The sequence below is a fragment of the Formica exsecta genome, unplaced genomic scaffold, assembly GCF_003651465.1.
Source record: "Formica exsecta isolate Colony F162 unplaced genomic scaffold, ASM365146v1 scaffold773, whole genome shotgun sequence".
NCBI classification, from domain to species: domain Eukaryota; kingdom Metazoa; phylum Arthropoda; class Insecta; order Hymenoptera; family Formicidae; genus Formica; species Formica exsecta.
The window spans coordinates 37151-44247 of record NW_021853541.1 but is presented as its reverse complement, the minus strand read 5'-3'; the positions used below and the strand labels follow the sequence as shown (position 1 = coordinate 44247).

Sequence of the window (7097 nt, the reverse complement as noted above, 5' to 3'; positions counted from 1 at the left end):
TTATATTAGCGAAATAGACCGAATGCTTTACACACAATGCTTGAATAAATCTGTGCATTGTCAATTAACATATTTGTGATAAATACATTGTTGGAAAATAATTTTGGAGGCATTGAAGGAATATTTGAAGATTTTGGCTGGCCATGTTTTCGATAACTATAAACTGATAATTATATGCGTGAACGCGCATTCGTGTATATAATGTTTATTTATATTTTATATACAAATGTAAATAATGCATAATTAATATCTTTAGGCTAACTTACAAATGGCTACGCAATGGGTTTATGATAAAGTAACAAAATATAAATCTTGTGAAAATTCTATCAAAAATATCATAAACACAACAACATTGAATACACATATTTATTAATTGGCTTTATAAAGAATAATGAAATGATAAAATCATATCGAAGCATTTCTATAGTATCCACAAATTCTGCATTCTGCAAATCTGGCTCTGTGGATTTGGCTACTCGCAACTTCTGATTCTGGAAATGTGTGAATGTTTATTTATATTTTATATATAATATTGTTGCGTCCCTGCTGGTCGTCTAAGGCGGTTATTCATGAATCTGCTGTATTCGTCTCCGGGAGAACGTTGCTAAGCGTTGTTGTTAAACAACGGCGGACATCTTGAGAGAGATCGGCCATCTGGAGTCTCGCGACGGATGTCATTCCGGGCGGACATATTTGAGATACGATTACCGTTATTACCCGTTCTGTGTTCCTTGTTCATTTGTGTGTTCTGTGTTATTATTAAAATTCCTTTTGTTCTTTGAAAAGAGTGTTAATCATTTACGTCGCGGTACGCGAGTGCCGTTTGTGTCGCGCGTGTTCGAGTATTATCGAAATCGACGCGCGGACGCAACAATATTAATGCGTTTTATATATAATAAATAATTAATGCATAATTAATATTTTTAGGTCATGTATAAATGGTTAAGCAATGAGCATGTTTATATTAATATAGCAAAACAAATCTTGTGGGAATTTTATCAAAAATATTACATACACAGTTGAATTGAAAGCGTCAGAGTTAGAACCTGAAATAGAAATATAAAGCATTAAAAGAGAAATAAGGTAATAATTTTGTTTATAAATTATATAATAAAGATTATTTATTTTCTTGGACTAAATATTTTAAGGACAAGACTTTTAATTATTTTTTTTTTGACATAACGGTTGAACTTATTTTTTTAAAGCAATGAGAAACGTGAATGTAAAAATTGATGATTTATTCAGATGGATAAGCTGCCTTTTGCAATATAATGTCGGAGAGCATTAAAATATGTCATCGACAAAAAGTAGTTCAAATTTGAATCAAAATGAGGACGAAGAGTCGGTTAGTGATGCTGAATTGCAGATTTTATTAGAAGATAGTATAAAAGTTTATGACAATTTGGCAGCTGCATTGATTAAAACACAAGCCTACAATGCAGCTTTAGAAAATGTGAAACACGTTTTGAGGTGTCAACCACAAAATGTGAAACTATTTAGGAAAGATATTGCAAAAAACCATAATCTTCTTTTATTTACTATATTTAATCTATTTTTTTTTAAATAAGTTGTATATATTCTTGATTTATATTTTACATATAGAAAATTCAAATATGTGTGTATACAATATATTATGCGTATTATAGGAACAATATTGAGACAAAGGGGAATATCCAAAAGCTTATGCAATCTATCTCTCTACTGAAATTAAAAAATTAAATCCTGAAATGAAGATATCTAATACAGAATTACATAGAATTACATAATATAGATATATATACAGGATGTATCAAAACGTAAAGGAGAAAGCTTTTAATAAAGCTAGTGCGGACTTTATTTTTCAGAAGAAGATAGTCCTGCACCTATTGGCATAGCCAGTGCGGACTCTATCTTAAACAGGGAACAGTCCCACCACCCATTGATTTGTTTTATAAAAACATCACCGGTCCGGACTCTGCCACCCAAGGATGACAGTCCCAGGACACACCGGCGTAGTCAGTCAGTGCGGACTCTGTTCCCAAATAAAAGATACTCGCATAGCCACCCATACAGCATAGAACATTGCAATTACATTGCAGGAATGTTACAATTTTGCAAGTTGCAACGTAATATTGTTGAGATATTATTGGAACATTGGTAATTGAAATATTTCATGAAAATATTACAACATTACAAAAAACAGTATTCGGTAATCGCTAGTTCGTTCATTTACCGCTATGCGACGCGCGTTGAGTTATCTATCCTGAATTTAAATTTTAGTCACATGATGATTATATAAAGCTTGCAAAGAGCGGCTAGTAAGATTAAAGGTATAATAACTGTTTTTATTAGTTTAATTTTCTGATACGACCCCAACACAAAGAATTCAGATATTGAGCTGATTGTTCAGAAATCGGGCAGATAAATGTCCGAAAAAGTTAAAATTATCCGTTTATTGTCTACATAAGATGTAAAATAGAGTCTAATATCTATATAAATAAAATTTTAACTTTTACGAATTAAATTATTTAAATTTATTTAATTATATTATTATGTTTAATTATGTAAGTGTTTTTGTCATATAATATATATATTGTGACCGTATAATTTTCGATTAAAAATTATTTCATTATTCGGCGGGCGGTTCTTCAGTGCCCTCGGCACACCTTCGGCGCGTGTCTCGAGTATCGATTCCGCGATCCTGAGAGTCCGATTTACCATAAAATAAACCGAGTTGGGCGGCAGGTACGGCAGGCCGCACCACACAAAACGATAGCAACATCGAAAGAAAGATTGCGGAACCGGTAATTAACGTGACGGCAAAATCCGCGGCTACTCAGTGTACTCAAAAGGGTAGAGAGGGAGGCGCGGGAGAACGGGAGAGATCTTGAGAGTCAAGAACACGGGAACTAAAATAACACATTCAATATGTAAATGAAAAGTAACAAGAATATATGATATTAAACAGTAGTGTAGAGCAGTTCGTATCTATAAGTAATAACCCTCGGTGACAAAAGGTAATTTTGGCGCGAATAAAGCCCGTTCTACATTGATCGCATGTCGCCAGTCGCAAGCAAATCGACCAATCACAGTCAAATATTCGACGGAATAATCGACTGTGATTGGTCGATTTGCTTGCGACTGGCGACATGCGATCAATGTAGAATGAGCTTAAAGGATCGTAATGGTCCCGCGGAGATCGACACAACCGTGCGCAAGAGTATCGAATTACCGGGCGTTTAATGCGATTAAGGCTTGACTTCTTGGTCGCGAGAATTCTTCTCCGTACGGGTTTATTTCGTCCACGACAACTAAAGAAAACTTCTCGAACTCCCCGGTAATCACTTTGTACACGATCGTGAACTTGCTTCGATAACAATGGACATTTTGACGCAATATGACTCGAATCTTTCCTTTAACGAGGCCCGCGGTGAGCCGGTACACGCCTCGATAACAATAGCGACGACCTTGAGACTGCAAAATATCTGTAAAAATAAGCATTGCACGAAAAAAATGTTCCAAATAAACCCTCAATATTTTCGAGGGGGCAATTCCATCCCGCAAAAGTTAGCCGCCTAACGCCCCCCTCTGGGGGTGGAGCGGGGGGTAATTTTGAAATCTTAAATGGGAACCTCTACTTTTTATTGCATATTCTTGTAGCTTATCTCGAGAACTTTTCAAAACACTATAATAAAGTATTTTTCATTAAGTACTTTTTGAGTTATTTTATATTTTAATCTGACATATTTTGATATAAAAAATAAAATATCTTGTAAAATATTTAGTTTTCAATAATCTTACCGTAATACTTTTATGTAAAAAGCTTAGCTTTTGCGGGCAAGGCTTGTCGCAATAGTATGATGCACATTTTACGCAAATAATAGAGCAAACCTTGCCGTGCACGGCATGACAGCAAATTTATGGCAAGAACAGGACAAACCTTGCTGTGCACGGGATGACAGCAAATCAGCAAATTTGTGGCAAGAATAGGGCAAACCTTGCCATGCACGGTATGATAGCAAATTTGTAACCAGATTAGAACAAACTTTGCTGTGCATGGCGTGATAGCCAATTTGTGGTAATTTTTTATACGCGGTGAGTGATTCAGGACTTCTGTGACAAATTGTGAGAAACGATAAATCTCGCAGAGAGGACTATTTTTTGTGAAACAATCCGTTCTTTGATGCGTCGTTTAGAAGCTATGCGACTGCGCAGACAAAGTCTTAAATGACATTTATTATAGTTATGAGATGATGATAATATATGAATAATTGAAAATAAATTTATAATATGATGAAAATATGAATAATATAATCTACGGAATCCGAATCTCCAGAGAGACGACACTCGGTTTATTAAAAACGCGAGGTAATGTCTCGATCCGCGGAAACCGATACTTTCGGGGCTCCGGGGCTCGAATCGCTTGACGACGTGGCCGTGACGCAAAATTCTACACCAAAGAATCGGGCTTAGCCCGTACACCAAAGTACGAATTCACGGCGACGACGACAGAACAAAACGATTCCGGGCGCGATCGCGAGTATGGCGGATATGGCGGAGGATAACCTCACCGGTACTTTTCCTCTCGTGGGGGTTACACGGGGTCAGCGACGTTGACGTCCTCTCCCTCGGGTCCGTCCTTCGCAGCTGCCGATCGCCGGGATCCTCTCCGCTCGCTCACGTCTCGCTATCGCTCTCGTATTTCTTAGTTTTTGAAAGAAAAGGGGTGTACGGGTGGTCTAGGACACCCTGTATATATATATTTATTTACATTTTAAGTAAACAATAAACGGATGATTTAAACTTTTTCAGACATTTATCTGCCCGATCTAAGAGGAACAATCAGTCCAATATCTGAATTCCCTATGTTGGGATTGTATCAGTAATTGAACTGATAGAAATAATTATATTTTTAATCTTCTACCAGTTGCTCTTTGCAAGCTTTATATATTTCTCATGACTAAAAATCAAATACGAGATGGATGCATATAGCGCGTCGCATAGCGATGAATAAACGAACTATCGGCAGAATACTATATTTTTGTAAAGTTTGTAATAAAGTAAAGTTGTAAATTTGCTGTCATGCCGTGCATGGCAAGGTTTACTCTGTTATTTGCGTGAATTTTGCATCTCGTTGTGCCAGAGTATACTTTGCTTTGTTCTTTTCGTAAATGTGTTATCATATCGTGTACAATAAGGTTTGCTCTGTTCTTGTCGTAAATTTGCTATTATAGCGTGTATAACAAGATTTGCTACTAATTGGCGTAAAGTTTGTGTTACACCGTGAATTAGCATCATACGTGTTCTTCTATGCGTAAAATTTACGGGCAAGCCTTTTCCTATTATTTACAGCATCGTGAGACGAAAAATTTTGCTGTCAATTTGCTTCAAACTTTTTGACAAACCAAAACAAGACAAATGTTTGCTACACAATTGTTGTCAAAATTAAAGCACACCTTGTCGCAAAGCTTTGGCAAAACGTGATTTTAACATTCTTGGCTATCTGGGTTGCTTCTTTCTTTCTTTCTTAATATTTAAATGGCCGATATGATCAGGGTAGATCAATATATTCGGGTCAACAACAGGTTATATTAGAGTATAAATTTCAGTTATGTATATATACTGATTGAGTAAATTCTCTTTGGGGAAGGAGAGAAGGAAGGAATTTTTGGGAGGTGATAGAAAAGGAAAAATGGGAAAGCGCAGGCCAGGGTCGAGTCGGGAATCGAACCCGAAATCTCCGGGATGTGAGTCAGGCGCGCTACGCACTGAGCCACCAGAGGCCCTATCTGGGTTGCTACTGACATATAAACTATTATCGACAAAAAAAAAATTTGGTTACTGCTAGGATAATAGAGTCAAGCAAAAGACAACAGTTATCGTTACTATTACAATACAATACAAATTTATCATATTCAGCTTTTAAAATTCTGGATGATTTTTTTGATCAAATTACATTAAGATATATTTTTTATGTTTTTTAATAACTGGAAAAGAATTTTCTTCACGTATGCAATTTAAAACTTGTTCTAAAGGTTTAGGCGAATTTTGTATTTTACTTTTAATATTTTTAATATAGTTTTTAAATTTAAAACAGCTAAAATTATCTAAACAGCCGAATCTTTTTACTTCACTCGCAAGATGTACGAGTTTATGTACATTGTATGAAATATAACGAATCCCATATAATTCTTTATATTGAATTACAAACCACTTTAGTAAAGAATTTGCATAATCATTTAGAACACGACATAAATTTGAATCGCATAAAATTCTTATTGCGATACTAAGTGCAAGAAAGTGAGTATAGTTACGTTTTGATAAAATCGGTTTTAAAACAAGTCCTGTATATAAAAGGAACTAACGACATTCAGTTGCTTTCCAACGATCAATAATATGTAACGTTCTTGGTAATCTAGCAAATTCCGACGGAATTGAACATTTGATAGCTAGCAATTCAGTACAAAGAGAATCTATTTTGTGTTGCTGTAGCCTAATGTCTTTAGGACCTTTCAACCAAATTTTTAATAATCGCTTCATTACACCTAAACATACTAAATGCTTATAATCAATCGCAATATCAGAAACCATGCCAATTTTCAAACGCTTTAAAATCGATTCTCTTGTGTGATGTTCTTCCTGCTACATATTATTGAATAAATCATCTGTTCTCTAAGGCAATTATCAGTTTCTGGAAAAATAATATGAGGTACCCATTCTCCCTCTTAAGTGCATTTACTACATCCGAAATATCTTCTGTGATATTTAGTATATAAGTAATAAATGCTCTTGCAGGAGCATCGCAAATAATTGCATTTAAAACTACGGCAATTTTTTCCCCTCGATAACTATATTATTTTTTGAATATTTTCCATTTTATCTACAAATGAAAGAAGAAAAGTATTTGCATCTGTAGGTTTTGAATAACCGTGAAAAAGTCCCACTAAGGAAGGTTCTGTATGAAAATTAGCATTAATTACTACAAGCAATGGCCAAAATAGACTTGTTGAACTTAGAGATATTGAAGCACCATCACAATTAAATTTGTTGAAATAAACTAATCATACTTTATTGGCATTTAATATTCACCGCCCAAAATGATAACAGCGGCTCTGCTA

General features: G+C 35.1%; 1 long non-coding RNA gene across 1 annotated transcript; it reads right to left on the bottom strand.

The window, feature by feature from the left end:
- Positions 1-256: 256 nt before the first annotated feature.
- Positions 257-7097, bottom strand: LOC115243973. The gene is made up of 3 exons (XR_003885289.1): positions 7069-7097; positions 1016-1046; positions 257-491 (listed from the first exon to the last, which is right to left on the bottom strand). It is a non-coding gene; the product is annotated as an uncharacterized LOC115243973 (long non-coding RNA).